Raw genomic sequence first — 17,854 nt, forward strand, 5'->3', positions numbered from 1 at the left:
TCTTTTTTTTTTTTTTTTTCTTTTCTTCTCCCACCGCTCGCTCGAAGGAGAACGTGGAAACTCTTTTGACGGAATAACAGATAGCGAAGGTAACAGAGAGAGAAAAAGGGAGAGAGAGAGAGAGAGAGAGAGAGAAAGCTCGGCGGCTGCAATTTTATGCCGACACGGAACGGCTGTTACTCCCGGGGTTGTCCTCTTTGACGAAATCTCTACTTAAGTTTTCATCGAGCGCGCGCGCATCGTTTTCTAAACTCGCAGCAAAACGCGAGGGAGTATCGTGCAGCGAAGAGCCGTCACGTACTATTCCCGCTCGTAACTGGGCAAACTCGAACTCGTACTTTTAATGGTTTTTACGGTATCTCGTAGATGTAAATACAGTGGATTTTCCAAGGATAAATTCATGATGTTGGATGTCTCGTTGCCGCGTGATGTACACACGTCGCGCAGTAGCTAAATTAAACAATTTATCATGCGGGAAGTTTTTCGATGTTTTCGCTAGTTTTCTTGAATATTCGCACGTTTAACAAGTGATATAAAACTGTCTTGATATTTTTTACGATAACCTACGTCCCTCGTGACAGTGTAATTAATAATAATCAAGATTCTGAACCACGTCGTGCGAATGAATATTTTTTGAATAATTTTTGTTATCTGCGCTCTGTCTCAGTAATCATTTGTTATTTTGCAATTCCTTTCGGATTGTATTTTTTTATATTGTTCATTTATATATCCGTTGAATAAATTAAATTCTCTGTCTTGAAATAGATAAAGTTGCCGTCATATTGGAGAAAGTTTTTTTAGAAAGCAGTCAGAATCTTCTTCGCTCGGTCCGAGTCTTCAGACTGTCGCCTTTAATGGGTTACACCCATTAACTATCCGATAGCTTGTGTACTCTGTCTTTGCTCTATTGTTGAACTTCAACCGAGGCACTCGGAAGTTAGAATAGACCCACGCTACTCGCGAACTTACAGTTTATGATTTTATCGGTAAATTTCACATCGACACAAGTAAAATCGTGCTTCCGCTCCAGCGAAACGTGTTCTTCGGTCGTCTCTTTGACCAGTCAATTGGTTGGTAATCAGCGATATTATCTTGTCTAATATTCAGTTTCATTAAAAATCCGCTCGACAACTTTCCACTTTCGTCTATTTCGTCGATTGATCTCGCCTCGTTTCGTCACCGTGATAGACCGTTGATAATGTTAGGACAAGCTTACGTGGTTAATGAGCGATGCAGCAGATCGATCGATCAATAAAAAACAGATTTTCGATTCCTTTTCCGCTCGACTGGTCGCAATGTACGCCACATGCAAGCTCGAAACGCGCATAGAACTGGAAACGGTAATTTCCACTTTCGTTTTACGCTTGAACATTTCCCAGCTATGACAGCTTTAAATCGATCGACGATTCATGCGTACTCGCTGTATCGCGAGAACCAACCAATCGCTCGTTCGTGATTTCGTATCTTCTGGAAAAGAGATAGAGATAGAGAGAGAGAGAGAGAGAGAGAGAGAGAGAGAGAGAAGGAACAAAAAATAAAATAAAATGTAGGCATCCATTAAGCCTGATGCAAGTGAAAATAATTCACTGGACGTTCTGTTTTTCCCCTCTTTTTCTATTTTTTCCGTCGTTATTTTTTTTTCTCTTCTCTCTCTTCTTTTTTCTTTTTTTTTTTTTTTACACAACCGTTCGCCCGGCTGTCCAGATATTTGTCAGTGACACACTTTCTGTCGTCCCTTATTGATAAACTTTCGCTGCCTTCAGCTAGCAATTTATTACAACGAAATTTCCGCAGCGTTTTCCTCCCACGCTGACAAAACCTGGCTTAATCAGATGCTCGAAACTTTAGATTAAATTCGCGCCGGTGGCGCGGACGGCTCGGCATAAATATCGAATAATTCGTCCCAATTTATTGTTCGGTTAATTATTCGCGAAAGATTGCTAGATCGACTGGGGCCGAATGTACTTCGATACGTTCTCAATTAACTCGCGAGAACTGGGGAGAACTTAATCCCAGGGGGAAGGGTAAGGGGCCACGATGAATGACCGACCAGTCATCCGAATAAAATGCTCTTTTATCAAGCCTCCTTTCTCTCCGCCGTTTAATGTATTCGGCTTTATTCTTTCGCGACTTAATTTACACTCCCGGGTTAACATTTTAAAGTCGACGATCTCGCGATATCAACGTTCCTCCGATAAAAGGAAGATAACGGTTGATCTTCGATTTGGAAACATTACCACCAGTAATTTTACAGCATTGTCACTTGTTTCTTTGTAATGTTAAAATTGATCGTTACACAATGGTTTAGGAATCTTATTCGACTAATAGAATTTTCTCTCAGTCAACGATGCAAAACGATGAGTTTTGAAAAAGAGACAAATTTCTTTTCTAACGAATCTTCCTGCGAAAGACAGACGAATGGCAATCGAGTGGTTGTCGAAGAAACAAACAGGGGAATAAAGGAAGAGGGTAGAAACTAAGTTTATCCAAGGTTGGTCGATACATCGAATATATCCGCGGTGCAGCCGCGGCTATTGTGCGTGCGATACGTGTACATAGTTCGTTTGTCGACTGGACAGAGCCGAAACTCAGTCAGCACCGCGACGGAATTTTTCTACCTTTCGTACGGCTTTTGTCCACGATCTTCGCATCGCAAGGCTATTATAAACCTGAGAGTACGGGGGATCGGCAAGGACGGGAGACCAAAAGGGGCAGCGGGCTGTTCCGAGTCCGCCGCAAACGGATAAAATACGGCTGCACCGACATGGCGCAGGAAGTGGCCTTTCCCTCGGAAAATGGGCTTGCGCGTGGATTTCTAAATTCAAACGGGAACCACCGCTCGAAACGTCTCTCTTCGCCACTCCTTTACCTTCTTTTTCTCTCCATCCAAGGTTTCCTCGTGTTGCCCCCTTTTTTCTTTTTTTGAGACCACCCTTCTTTTTCACCCTTTCTACACCTGTCTCTCCCTCCCTTTCTTCCACTCCACGTCCGCGACCCACACGGGAAGAATCGCAGAAAGAGAAAAAAATATTACGTCCCGGCTCTTCATCCGGTAACGCGTTTATTCGTCACGGCTAAACTAGATCCGTTCAGCGCTCGGGAAGAGTACACTTATTCTCGTTGACTAAAAACATAAAGTCTGATACTCGGCTTTCCATTCTTCCGCCGAGTTCTCGCGTTTATTACGTACGCCGTGGCCCGAGTGGATGTTGTAACTTCTTTTTCAAGCATTCTCGAGCGTCGGTCGCAGCGTTGTTAATTACGACGCGTAGAAATTTTTAGCCGCGACGATTTTATGAGGTTTGAAGTAGTGAACTTCCTCGCCTTCCTGGCTTCCTTGTTTTCACCTTGGATGTCGTGCCACTTTTTAACTTCGTACAATCTCTTTTTTTTTTTCACTGGCTACTTCAACAATGAGTAAACTTCCGCTCAAAAGTTCTAGAGCATTATTTATTTGTCATCGAAAATTTTCATCCGTTTAAAATTAATACTTAATGCAATGACACAGACCTCGCTTTAAAGAGGCAGTAATTATGTACAACTACTTTTATTATTAAAAATATAATAAAAAATGCAAAAACAACATGCTTTTTATCTGTATTCCAGAAATCTTTTATGCATATAGTACTAACGAGATTATATTGCTTATTTGTTAATTTATGTTCTTTCTTACCTTATCTAAAATTAAAATGACAAGTAATAGTATGTTCACGATGGGCAATCTTAAACAGAAACTTATAACGAAGGACATAAGTCTACTCTCTATCTCACTTGTTTTTTTTTTAAATACGACTGATATTTTCACACTCCATTCGTGTCGTGCTAACGACGAAAAATTATTTACCGGTCGTTGTTAAATTGATTTTGTTATAATTGACGCGACAAACATACCACGCTCTGTGTCGTGATTGCGAATAATCGAATTAGGTTACCCTGAATTTTCTTCATTAACATGGCCGGACCTGGCTTCAGAATGGTTAAGTGTTTACTCGTTAGCATTTCGTTTAGCAAACGTTATTTACGCAAACAACGTTCCGAACCAAAAACTTGACACCATTTCGCAAGATGCTCTGACTGCCATCTCTTTTGCGACAACTTTTTCATAATTTCACGATAATCCACGTGCATTGTGATACACATCGCGGAAATTACGAGAATATCGAAATTTTTCACTCCCACTCATCACTTTGCCACGACGTTCGCATACTTTTGTATTTTACTTTTAATACGACATGTTTACGCAAGCGGTATTTCCGGCTTGCGTAAAAATGTTGCGTTACGAGTAAAATTCTCACGGAATTCGCGTTACTAATGCGTTTAAATCATTTATTTGAAATAATTTCTGGCGTTACGAGGAAACACGCCGCCGTAAAGTACAGCCGGCAATTTTAAGCGCGGCGTTACTGCATTTAACACGTAAGCTCGCACTTTTTTCAAATCACACTGTGACAAATTAAAATTAGTAGATAAACCCTGCACACGCACACACACGTGCGCACGTATGTAACTTCAAAAAAATTCCACGCGCGTTTCTATCCTTTGATATTCATGCGCTATTATGAAAAAGTCTTACGTCACGCGTACGTTACTGCGTACCCCTGTAATTTTCAATTAGACATACTTTTGGGAAACTTTTCTACGCGTTACATGGAAATAAATTTTCCAAGATATTTCTTCACTGAAAATATTGCAAGTATGTTATAAAATATTCTCAATTCTCCGTGTATCTTGATAGTTTTTGAGGTAATCAACAATTGAATCTGATGAAACGTAAATTGTTATTAAATACACGACTTTTAATTAAATATACAAAGTGTAATTAACGTTTAGAGGTATTAAAAATTTATTAGTAAAAATGGTTTCTCTCTCTCTCTCTCTCTCTCTCTCTCTCTCTCTCTCTCTCAGTGAAATAACAGGTGTTTCGACAGATTCCTTAATTTTTCTCGCGTTTACTCTGAGAGTATTCTGGTATCTACATATCTCGTAAGTGGTTCACGACTTTCGCAGCTGATCCAGGCGAGATCTGAAAAACGCATCAGGTGTATGTGTTTGCCGTCAGGTATGCGTGAGCAATGGATCTGCAGGCGAGAAATGTACATCTGAGAATGTGAAAACAGATATCTGCTTTTAAATCGGGACATGCCGAATCCAGCGCGACCCCATGGATATTAGGTTTTTCAGATTCGCGACGCGATGTTTCGCGAGCCTGTATTCGAAACTTGACACGCGGCTGAGAAATTCCTCGTACGTACACACGTCTACCTATCGGGTATCCATCGCGTACGAGATCCACAAATTACGCAGACAGGACAATGCAAGCTCTCCTTCTTCACCGTCTGTGTCTCTGGCGATTACGCTGGCCACTTGCAACGCGAATAACCTGCACTTTCGGTGCACGGCATTGCCGATGTAACGATGCAAATTATCGCTGCAACGGCGGTGTGGCTAGCGCAGAGAACAGGGAGCATTGCTCGCGACTATTGCGTGCCACGGTCGCCTTTGTTCATTTTTACTGTCTACAGTATGCGGAGTCGTTGTACCCGCGTGGACATACGCGAATTTCCACGCCGATTTTGTACCTTTTACGAACGCATCGCGATGGTATTAAACCTGACGTTGCCTCTGGATAAAAAAATTCGTTACGCGGAGATCGACTATAAAAGATTCCGAAGTTGGAGAATGTTAGAAACATCCGAGTCGTTAAATCCGTATCGCGTAGATATTTATTGAAATGCTATAAAAGTATCACTGCGAAGTATTTAGTTAGTATCTAGTTTCTATATATCAAGAGTTGTTTTATTACTGCTTCATACACTTCGTATTTTATTGTACAAAATGTGTGACAAGGTGTTTGAAAATTTTCATAGATAGACTTTATACGAATAAGTTGCAAATGTTAGACGACTATAATAAGACCTGTTCTGTTATTGCTTCCACATATCAATACTTCGTTATAAAACGTTCAGTCAATTCTATTTGGAAAAAAAAAAACGGTCGTTTTGTAGAGTATGTGCATACACACATTGGATAATTTTCTTGGCTTGTCTCCAACTCTTTCATTTCTAACATTAAAAGGAGATCTTTACAATCGAGTCCAGCACACGCGAATCCGTTTCTAGTTACCGCGAGATCGCTCGCGTAATCCCTCGCATCCATACATCACAAATCGATCGCGGGTTCGTCGGAAACGAAAAAAAATCTGTCATGTGTTGCGCACATATCCGCAGGGAAGCAACTACATCTTGATAAATCGTTTGATTTGCATGCATCCGACCGCAGCTATCTGCCTGAATCGTTCCCAATTTGTCCACGCACGAGCTTTCGACTTCTGATCGCGGAGATCGGTCCAGCAGCAGCAGTAGCGTCCTGTTAAAGGTACCGAACAACCCTCCGACCTATTTCCATCGTTTCAGCGTAGGTTATGGAACAGCCAGCGAAACACGGAGAAGCGTAATATCGAGATGCCGGTTAGAGATAGCAATACTGGATACGTCTACTCGCCTCGAGCTATATTCCGGCATCCGCCTTGTATTACCTCTGTTTACCCATATGTTAATTCCGGCCGGCGCTTGCTCTTGGACGTTTCGGGATGTTTCGTTAAGCGTTGATCTACGTTCATGCCGTATTACGCCTATACGTGCGTGACAACCGGTTCCTAGCAGATATTGCTCACCGACGGCGTGCATAACGTATGTATCGCGACGACGATAATGTCAGCGATATTAATAGAACTACGACACTTCGGCCGAGCGTATCAATCCCTAGTAGTGGCTATCGTGCCGCGACTGCTGCCACGTTCGAAGAGTAATACCGAGTTCGGTCCGATCGCGTGATTTCGCAGCAAAAATATTGTCAGGGACACTGGCCTTGGTCTTACAATTAAGTCCAATAAACGTATAAACGTAATGTAAGAGACGCATCCTTGGGCAGTATCGTTAGGTAATTGTGAACAATTTATGGGATCTTGTTCAGCAACGCGTTTCGACAGAAAATGACTTACCTGCCAAATCGCGTGATTGGAAAAGGCAGAAACTAAAAAGAGTCGGCAGTACAATAAAACTCATGTTCAAGGAAGAGCGTAAAACAGACACAAAGGACATTCTAGGACTTCCTTCTAGGAAGATTATAAATGACGCTCGGAAGTAAAGATGAAGGTGAATTGGATTCTATGCGAGCTAACGAACTAGTTGGATAAGCTGCAGCGCTTTCGAATAAACGTCGTATTGTATAAACGTAAATTGTATAATTTTATATCTTGTACAAGGTCGTTGTTCTACCCTCACGTATTTCTCAAGATATCTTTCATTATTAAGTCTAGGGGACACTTTCCTCTGGCCTTGGTCTTACAACCGAGCCCAATGAAACAATAAACGTTAGGTCTGACCCTCGGTCAACCTCGAAAAATAAAACCCAACTTTTTTCGACCACGTGATCAGGCAGAATGACAAAAAGAGGATCGATTATATGAAGCCGACATCGCGTGAAATTTCTCTCTGGCGTGCTGTATTCTGCGTCGCCACTTCTTGTAATTACACGCTGCTCGTCTATCACTCTGTTTATTGCCGTCTACGAATTACCATCCTCACAGTGTGGCCCTAAATAAGTTTCAGACGAAGTCATTTGGAAGGTATTTGAGCAGCAAAAGCGAACTGCATGGCCGACATTCACATCCTTATCTTGCCTTTCGAGTCTTTGCGCGATTCTTTTAGGATCGGTAGTTGCTGTTTATACGTTTCTTAAAAAAATATCCACCTGCAGATACATTATACTTTGGAGACTCATGTATGTCTGTTCTCTATGTGTCTTTTTTCGCGGTAGGAAGAAGTTGTGTTCAAAATTACAGTTATGTTCGAGCAGATAAGCCAACATTCCCCGATGCTACTTCTATTCGCGATGCTACTTCTATTCGCGATCAATATTCAAGCAGCTCGTCAACTGTTCGCTTCGCAACGGTGCCGGTCAACGGTGGACGTGACATACGAGTAACAGGAAGCTGTGTTTAGAATGTATTCTACAGTTCCGCCGCGCGTACCGAAACCGCAGACAGCAGGTTTGGAGCTGTCAGAGCTATTAAAGCGAAAATTATCGATTTCGTCGTTTGGATCGAGTCGAGCGACGTCTCGATTCGTTCGCGGTTGACAGGATTTCAACGCGGAAAGAATCTTGAGAGCGGAGAGCCAGAGGTGATAGGCAAGCCGAGCGTTAACGCTGGCTGTATTTGCATTTTGCAGCCCGTTTCGTTACACCCACTCCCTGCAGATAAATTGTTAAGAGCGACACGAGCCGTGGCTGTCTCGCTTTGCTTCTTAGCTGTTTATTCCCCCGTGTAGTAGCTGGTGTAGCCGGGTGGTAGTTGAAAATCGGCGTGTTTGTTGAAGTGGCTCTCGACACATTGACTCCATCAGACGAGGGTGTGGACTCTTGAAAAGCACTCGGCGCTTCTACACGCTTTGGAGCACGTAAACTGCGGGGGGAGGGAAAAACTCGAGCTTGTAAAAAAGTTAATTTAACCGGTATCCTTGTGTACGTACCGTTCTTTAAACCGCGCCCGGTTAAATAAACACACCTTTCGCGAGTCGTCGCGACGTCGTGCGACGAGGAAAGAAAGAAGCGGAGGAAATAGAAGTGGAGGAGAAATCGTTAGGCGGGTCGAGAGATATTGGACGGTTGGAGATGGAGAATGGAACAGCCCGTCGCGTCGCGTCGTATTGTCGCACTCGTCAATTGCTCAATTCGTGAACTTGGAACGAATCGCCACCGGGTCGCAGATTACTGTCAGTTCTCGCAAGCGCAATATGTATCGACAAATAAATCTAGCGGAGTGGAATGTAAAGTGGGGAGAAAGGTCGATTGGCGAGGGAAAGCGGCGGAGGCCGAGAGAGAGAGAGAGAGAGAGAGAGAGAGTAAGGGGTGAGATCGTGTGGGTGGCGATGGAAAGGATGCAGAGAAAGAGCGAGCGAGAGAGAGAGAGAGAGAAAGAGTGAGCGAGGGTGAGAAAGAGAGAAGAGGCAGAGATGGCAAAGGTGGAGGATGGAACGGGCAAAGAAGGAGGAAAGAGGGTGTTCAGGAAATCGACGTCGGTGGTGTTACTGCGAGCGAGGATAAGTCGTGCCAGGGATAAGGAGTTTTAATGTTGGAAAAGCTGCGACACCGGGAAATACCTTTCAGAGACATTTTCAGTACGAGGGAACGTCGATTCCAAGATTTATGGATACTATATCGTAACGTCGGCAAGATGTGATTAAATTTCATCGGATCAGGTCGCGCAGCTGGTACAGCTGACTTTTCTGCGTTACTTTTACAATAACGTCGCCGGGCTACAAGGGGATCTAATATCGACTCTGTTGGAGATGCTACATCTTTCCTGTACATGTAATTTCATTACCGGTAGCTGCTTGACATCTCTCTCCTCCCCCTTCTCCCTCTCTTTGTCTGTCTATCTTGCTCTCTCGTATTCGAGATGCGAAACAGACGCGAGGATTCGATAAACGTTTCGATTATAATCGAGAAACACGTCGGTCCGCGAGGTGTATCATATCTGCGGATTCGTCTCGAGCAATTCGGTAATTCACAAATCTAAGAAACACACAGTCCCACGGTTTCACAGTTTCTAAGAGAGGAGATAGGTTTTTACGACATATTCTCGCTGATTTCCCAAAGGTTTTATGTCCCGCGAATACATAATGTCTCAGCGGCCCGTTAACAGAAAACGAATACTCGAAGTAAATCGAGCGAAGTCAGCCCGTGATACGATTCTCGGTGAAACGTCGGTCCCTCTGCAAAGACAGATTTTCAGCGTAAACGAAACAGAATGGACCATGGGAGATGATACGTAGGAAAATGCATCTGGTCTTTAAACGTTCCCTAAGTGCGCCGCGCAACGGTGAAGATCGTATCAATATAGCCCGTAATGGCTATATGGATCTTCTCCCTCAAATTTCTGATTCCCTTTGTTTGAATGTTTCGCGAAACGCGCTCAGTGAGAATATCTGAAATGTAAGCTCTTACTCGAGGTGATAAATTCGAAGTTAATCTTCATTACGATTTATGACAGATCTTGTTTCATCTGTCGACTATAGCAGAATTCGTACACTCGCAATGAAACACATATTCTTAGAACTAACGATTCTTTCAGACCGTGTCTAATATCAAATCCTCAACGTCTTAGATTAAAAATCGTAATTATCGTGAAAATCTTAATTATCAGTTTAGAGATACAAAGAAAATAGTCCGAATCGTTGTCTATGTACCCTACGCAGGTTATCTCGTTCTCGCGCACACGTGTGCGCAATTTTCTCGAGGTGGTTGCTCGAAGAGCGACTCGTTCCAGTAACGACTTGTTCCAGTAACAACTTGTCGCTTCTAGTCGAATTCGGAGCAAGAAATTCGCGGGTTAGCGAGCGGTAAACCCCTCCTCTTTCCCCCTCCCGTGACAAACGAGATATCTCGATGTTGGAAACGTCCCGCGAGTTGGCGAGTCCGCGGATGAGAAAGCCGCTCGGGTGTCCTAAATGGAATATAATCAAGATACAGCGTTCGCGAGCGTGCCCGGGTGGTAACCAGGAGTGCATGTATCTATTCGTCGGCAGTCCAAAGGTGGTCGCTGAATGGTAAGAGGATGAGGGTCGTTCAAACGTTTTCCTCGACTGTTACTTACGGACCATTTACCCGCGATTATATCCACTCCTGTGATCTAACGTTCTCTGGCAAACCTAGGACCTCTACGTTGCTGTCTAGTTTAGCGCTCCGGCAGAATTCACTGCCCGGCCGTGTGCATCCCCTTGCCACGCCGAAAGCAATTCTTAACCTCTTGTGCCACGCACGTCGAGAATTTTTTTGCTCCAAAGTTGTAACATTTCCTCAGTTTTAAGTATACTTGGCAAGTAAAACAAGATAGGCAAAACAAATGATAAATTTATTACTTCTCAATAATTTCTATCCAGTGATATCATATCGACGAAGAAAAGAACAAAAAGAAAGCGACGAATTATTGTGTACGATTCGGTCACTCGTTATGGTCCGCAAATCAGTTGCCAGCGCCAAGTGGTTAAAGGAATTTTCGATCGGTTCAAAGTGTCACACTTATCGACGAGGAACACCATTGGTTCAGGAGTTACGGTTACTGTCAAACGGAGACCCTTAAGAATTTAAACTTATCGCGCATTCCGACTCCCGCTGTTCCGCGAAATTCGATGAAATATCACGCGTGGAGATGCTCTAGCCACGGCTTGGCGAGCGACAGTGGCGTATGTTTTCATAAGTTCGCCCCGAATGCAGATCGATACGCGCGCATTCGGGGCCATCCTCGCCCGGTGTCTGGGCTAGCGCGAGCGTTTCTCCGTAGCCGAACTTGCTTTCGCATGGCGCGGCTGAGTTGGTTTCTGATTAAACTGCGAATGCCGAGAATACGTAGCGCCATAGCTCAGCTCGGCCTGCGTGCAACTTCTCGGAAATGTGCTTGGCATAGAATCACAAGTACTACCACCCGCCTATCCCCAGGGATAGTTTGATTCTCTCCGCCAAAGAAGCGAGGAAGAGAGGAACGCGAATACTCGGGAATCGCGCACGCCGACAACCGCGCGGCCACACGTACACACAGGCTACGGGTCAAACTTTCCGGAAAAATTAACTTCTTCCTTGTTTTATCGTATGCCTGGTTACCGCAGGGTGAGTGTTCTTGACTTTAAATAAACGGTCGCCTAGTTAGGTGTATCTTCGAAATTATCTCTCCGTGCGGAGTACACGGCGATACGTGAGCGTTATTTGTAACCGTGCTATCATACGGTCCGTCATTTTCTTTTGCGTACGGACACGCGGAATTACTTTAATTTACACGATGATTAACGTACACTACCGGTTGAAACTTTGGGTATACACGTTCTGCGTATAAAGTAGCATGTACATACGTAGATAGATCTTATAACAAAAATCTAGCATATTCAACAAGAAAAATATTTCATTTATAAAAAAAATGAGCATACTACACACCTCGTGAATTCGTAATTTTACCGATAATGTGATACCAGCAAATCATGTGTGTATGAAATACAAATGCAACCAAGTATATCCAAATCTTTGCCCGTTATTATAGGCATCCAAATTTACTTCGACTCGCGTTCTTTCACCCCGACTATTCCAAAACCAATTAATACGTAAAACCGTGTTACGACCGTGGTTATTACCGTTCTTCAAATTTAGTTTAAAATACCAGTTCCAAGTGCTCTCGTCTCTCTCTCTGTTAGCCCGCGACACGCACGTCACATTAAAGTTAAAGGATCCCAAGGTAAAAGTCCATTTCTAACCGAGTAGCAATGCCGCGTATAGTGAACGTGTGGCGCAGTTTCGCTGCTACGCGAAGCGGAACCAAAGCTTGATTTACACATAGTCTGGATATATTTCGTATTCACCCGAAGGTATTGCCTAAGACAAGCTTAATCCCGAACCGGTTACGACTTCCTAACTTGTGATCCTCGGGAGCGCAAGAGCTTCGTGCAAGTCGATTCTTGCGCCCCGAGTCCGATCCGTAATCCTCGCGCGGCTTGTAGTTCCCGAGACATATTTGCAAAGGTTCTTCTCCTTCGATTCACATCTATTTCTCTCTTATTGTCTTGCGCTTCCTGTTGTCCCTGGTTTCCCTGTTCCTCGTGCACGCTCCGGCTCACCCGGCGCGCTTAAACCGGGACCGCTGCAGAAGGAAGAGAGCACGGTATATACAGGCGCGAATTAATACTGCAAACGAGGTAATTGGAGCATAAACTCGCCTTAAACCTCGGAGGACCGAAACCAAAGTGGTCCCTCTTAATTTCTTGGGCCATCCCTCTGCGGCCGGAGCAGCGTTAGCGGATGCGGCTTGCAACAGGGCAACTCGTTAGCAAATACTATTTATGCTAGAATTCGTCCGTGTAATTCTGTTTCCACGTCGAGCTTCTCGCTTTTCCTCGCCGGCAAGGGAAAAGAAACCGTGGATGAGTTCAAGAGAAAGAAGAGGAGGGAAGTTACGGGAGTGTTACGAAGAGACGGAATACGGACGATGCTCGTTAAGAAAAAAGCTTGTTCGTTCCTCATCCTTTCGTTTCGATAGATCGTTGCGTTCCTTTGCCATACGTTCCCCTTTTCTCATTCAGTTTCGACCGTTTTCTTCTTGCTCGTAGCGCGGCCGCGCTAATTAACGACCGAGATTTCATCTTTTCCCTTTCGTTGCGCGCGTAACTTTGACACGCGTAACTTTGACGATGAAAATCGAGCGTAGTTTGGGAAGTGTAAGGGATAAACGGGGAGGGAGGGGGGGGGGAGGGAGGGCGAAATTATATCCCCCGGTGACTAACTGTGGAACTTGCGCCTTTGCCGGTTCAGCCACCACGCACAAATGCATTTCTCCGGGAAATTAGAGCCAGTGACCATTGTTCCGCGAGTCGGCAGGTGAAAAATTAGTTTAACGTTCGCGAACTGTGTCAATTCGTTGTCGGCTTTGCTATTCAGCGCGAAAGCTGCCATTTCATACGGAACAAAATGTTCCGCGCGGCGCAGCTCGCCCCTGTGTACCGAAAATGATAACATTGACGTTCCCTGCTAGGTCATGAGCGTTTTATCCTCTTTTTTTCCTTTTTTGTCATTTTTCTTTCTTTTTTTTTCTCCCTTCTTTGTCCCTTTCCCTTTTCTCTAAAAGATGTATTCGTAAACGTAGATGTATAACATCTCGCGCCAAAAGGTGACCCACTAGTTCTCTCTCTCTCTCTCTCTCTCTCTCTCTTTCGCTTTTATCATGCCTCCATTGAGCTGTTCTTTTGTGTTCGGATTGAGACACGTGAGTCTATATTGATACAAAGGCGCTACCAAAAGAAAAGAATGGTAATACAATGCTTCTCTCACGGTTAGATAACATTCTGAATTGCTCGCCAATTAATTTGCATTTCACGCGAGTCCCTTTAAAACACGGTTGTAACTCTTTTTACGCTTTGTTCTTACGAGAAATCGTTCCATTGGAAATGCCGTGCACGCTGCTGGGAACACTTCCCGTGGAAAATTACGTTGCCATAACATCTCCGGACGAGAATTCAAAGAGTTCCGTGGACTCTATAAATTTTAATTACGGCTATTAGTTTTATAATTGAGTTGCAATTCGATGGGAAACAGGGAAATTTCGATTGCCGTTTCAGAGTTTCCAGATTCTTTTACTTATCTGCATGCATCGATATCATAGAAATAGCTTCGAGCACGATTATTACGCGCCCAAAATTATTGTCTCTCGACTAGAGAAATTGACTAATCTAAAATTAATACGCAACTCTGTATATTTTACTAAACAAGTCGCCGTTTGTGCGATTACCGTGTCGTCTCATTGCACAAAAATTTGTCGTATTCTCTATCTCGCGGCGAAGATGTTTTTATTTCGGCTGCCTTGTTTCTCCTTTTGAATCGCGCGTACACTCAGCAATAATAATCTTTCGGAGGCCTTTTATCCACGGGTCTGGAATAGCAATTTCTGCGCGATATATTCTTCTCAGATATCCTTCCTAAGTGTTAAAAAGTTCAGAGTTCTACGACTCTGTCTATAACGGGATCCCTCGTTTGGTTGTACATGACGAGTGGAAAGTTTCCGTATTATTGAGAAGAATGGAGTTATATTACTCCGTAATGCTAGTAATCTACTTATACAAACGGGACACGGGAGGAAACGTATAGATCCCTCGCGGCGTAGAGTCGAACGAGAGACAGCAAAAGAAAACAAGAAAGGGAAAAGAAGAAAGGGTGAATGAGAAAAGGAAAAGATGAAAGAGGAGCTGGTGCATCTTCTTTCTTTCTTTTTTTTCTTTTTTCTTTTTTTTCCCTCCGTACTTAATTTATCATCGAGCCTCGTAATTACTGCTTGGTCGGGCAAGAATTTCTTGCTCGACATGACGTCTTCTGAAGAGTGTTAGAGACTGGAATGGAAAGCCATTCTTATGCAATCTAAAAGTTTTAATGACGTCGAAGCTCGGAGAGATTGCCAATATTCACTTCGTTCCGTCACTTCTTCTCGCCGCTGCGTTGCGTTGTTGACTTTTTTCAATATAAACGCGTAAAGTCGCACTCCCTGTTAAAACTTGCCCGACGACGACGACGACGACGACGACGACGACGACGACGACGGTCGCGGACACTACAACCGATCGAATTTGTAAGTGTCGTGCCCGAATTTCGACTCGCCCCTGTTATTCGAAGCGGACGTTAACTTAATTAAAGTTAGAACCATGGTAATTGAAGAATTTCGACTTTATCGATTGTTTCATTTGATGGATCCTCTCACGAATGATACGACGAGACCTTGGTCGCTCAAGAGGCTTAAACTTTTTTGAAAATTTTTTGAAAGTCAGATCGACGACGACAATGTCTATTTTCCCTCGAAAATTTTTGGACATCTTTCATTTCCAATGTTCAACAGTATAATAATCGTAGATACTAAAGTTTTTTTCAATTGCAGGTGTATTTTGTAGTACCTAGAATTCTTAACGTATCAACACTAATAATTAAATTTCCATGATGATTGATCAAACTACGCATCTATAAGAAATTGCAAAATAAAAAAGTGTATATGAAAAGATAATTTTACCCCAAGATTCTATCTTTTCTAAATAAATCTGCATTTACGTTTGCGACCGCTGATTCGACATTTTCTAATAGCATTTCCTCCAAGACTCTCGAGCGAAGCTGTGCATTGGAGAAAATTCGTTCGTGTATACAATTTTTGAAACAATCGATCGCGAGTAAGAAAGAACGAAGATCGAGTAAAGAGGCATTGAAAGCCGCGAGTAATCGTGCGATAACGAAAGGGTTTCTTTTAGCCCCTTGTTACAGGGTTTAAAAATGTCTGGTCGGTAGGGTCAGGGCAAAGAGCAGCCGCGGCGTGCGATCTAACGAACGAACGAACGAACGAATTCTGGAAACCAAGGGGAAATTAACGAAATTAATAATCTGCGCGCGTAAGAGGTAGGGCGGGAAGTAGGGTGACGAGGGAGGAGAGAGAGAGAGAGAGAGAGAGAGAGAGAAGTGGGTGCTTCAACTCTTCGTGCATGGGTGCGGGAGCGCAGATAGAAGTTGTAAGGCTAGCAGTTACCGCGAAAGTTAGAACGAGAAGTGGTTTAAAAGAGGAAAGACCGGCCTGCCGCTTTCAAGTACATAAAGCAATTTGCTTTCAAAGTATCTTTAGTTAATTATTCCATAATTGAAGAAACGGAGAACGCAGATCGTTCTTTCCCTCGTTCTACCCATGCCCAACCCCTCCCCGCCGCCGATGAAACTCCGCTCAAACTATCGACGAGCGAGTTTCCGCCCCTGTTGTTTTTACGTCTCTCCGCCTTGCTACTCCCGCTATCTCGATGCATATTCACACGCGCACGTGTGTACATACGTGTGCAGCGGGGAGAGGAGAGTTCGAACCTTTGAGAGCGCGCGACTTGTTCATTTCGAGACGTCTCGCTTACGTAAGCCTCGAAATCCTTGCTTTCACGCGGATTAGTCGAATGCGAAAGCGGGCTTCGCCGGTGCAGTGATGCCGGTGGAACTTAAATTACACACGTGCCCGATTCCGGTCTATGGCTGATTAAATCTTACGCGAGTGTACGAGGATAGACCGTTTTAATTAAAACAGTCTCGCGGATGGAGCCTGGGTGGAAAACAGCTAGGTGAAAATATGCTTCGCGGTGGATATCCTGGTTCCAGGCGCGTTGATCGAAGGTTTCGCGCGTACGATTCATCGCGGTTTCTATACATCGCAAATTCGAAACAGCTTGTTGCTCCGATCGAGACCCGCTGCTCTTTTCACGTCTACCTAGACACGGTACTTTTTACGTTTCCATTACGCGGGTCGGGTCCCGGTTCGTTATAAATAAATCCTTTTTCTCTATTTGTTTTTTTCCAGCCCCCCTGGAACGCGTCCCTCTTCATTCGAGATTCCAAATATTATATTCCACGATTCGCGCATAGAATTCCTGGCTATTATTCGAGTTTCCGAGCAATATCGCAAATACCGTGCCGGAATATTCGCGCATACCTATAGCCAGTAGTACTTATCGGTAATACCCCTAAATACTTGAGAGATTTCATTCGACCCCGGGCTCTATGATAATAAACTTAGGCTCGGTGTCGAGCTTCGTGCCACGGGAACAACGCGTCCATGCTAAACGGTCGTATATATACGCGCGTATCGAATATTTCGCGCCGAACGTTGTCGCGTTCGATGAACGAACGACGCGAAACGCTCTTGACCCAAAAGTACTGAAGCAAGGTCATCTTCCGATGACGACCTTTCCCCTACCTCTCCAAGGAAATCATTTAATCGTATTAGCGTTGTAAACTGGACCAGAGGAAGGACGACAAGTTGATACGCGTTCGATTAAGCGAACCTCTCGGCCGTACGCCGAGTCGAGTCTAATAAGATTGAAAATCGTTGTCCTTCGGTTCGGTCAGCTTTGTCGATTTTAACGTTAGCGATGCGAGCGTGTAACATGCGGGCGCGATATTCAGGACAGGCGCGCAGGTAACCAATTCAATAACGGGGTATCTAAACACGAGCCTGTACGACCGCTAATGGTTGCCTTGTGACGTAGCAGCGAGTCCGCCCTCTCTCTCTCTCTCTCCCTTTACACAACGTTTGTTTACTCATTCTGTCTGCTTTCTGTTGTCTCCATCTTCATCCGACCCTATTCGCAGCCATCCACCCCGCAGCTGTTCCTTCTCCGCTCTCATCCGGCTGTTGTACGCGTTTCTAGAGGCAGAGGCCAATGGATCCGTGCTTTACCATCGGCCAGATAGGTGGTACACGTTAGGTACGTATAACCGAACAGTGTTATGGGCATGTTCTCATGTCAAACCGCAA

Source organism: Frieseomelitta varia, unplaced genomic scaffold, assembly GCF_011392965.1.
Source record: "Frieseomelitta varia isolate USP_RPSP 00005682 unplaced genomic scaffold, Fvar_1.2 scaffold_582, whole genome shotgun sequence".
In the NCBI taxonomy this organism is placed as follows: domain Eukaryota; kingdom Metazoa; phylum Arthropoda; class Insecta; order Hymenoptera; family Apidae; genus Frieseomelitta; species Frieseomelitta varia.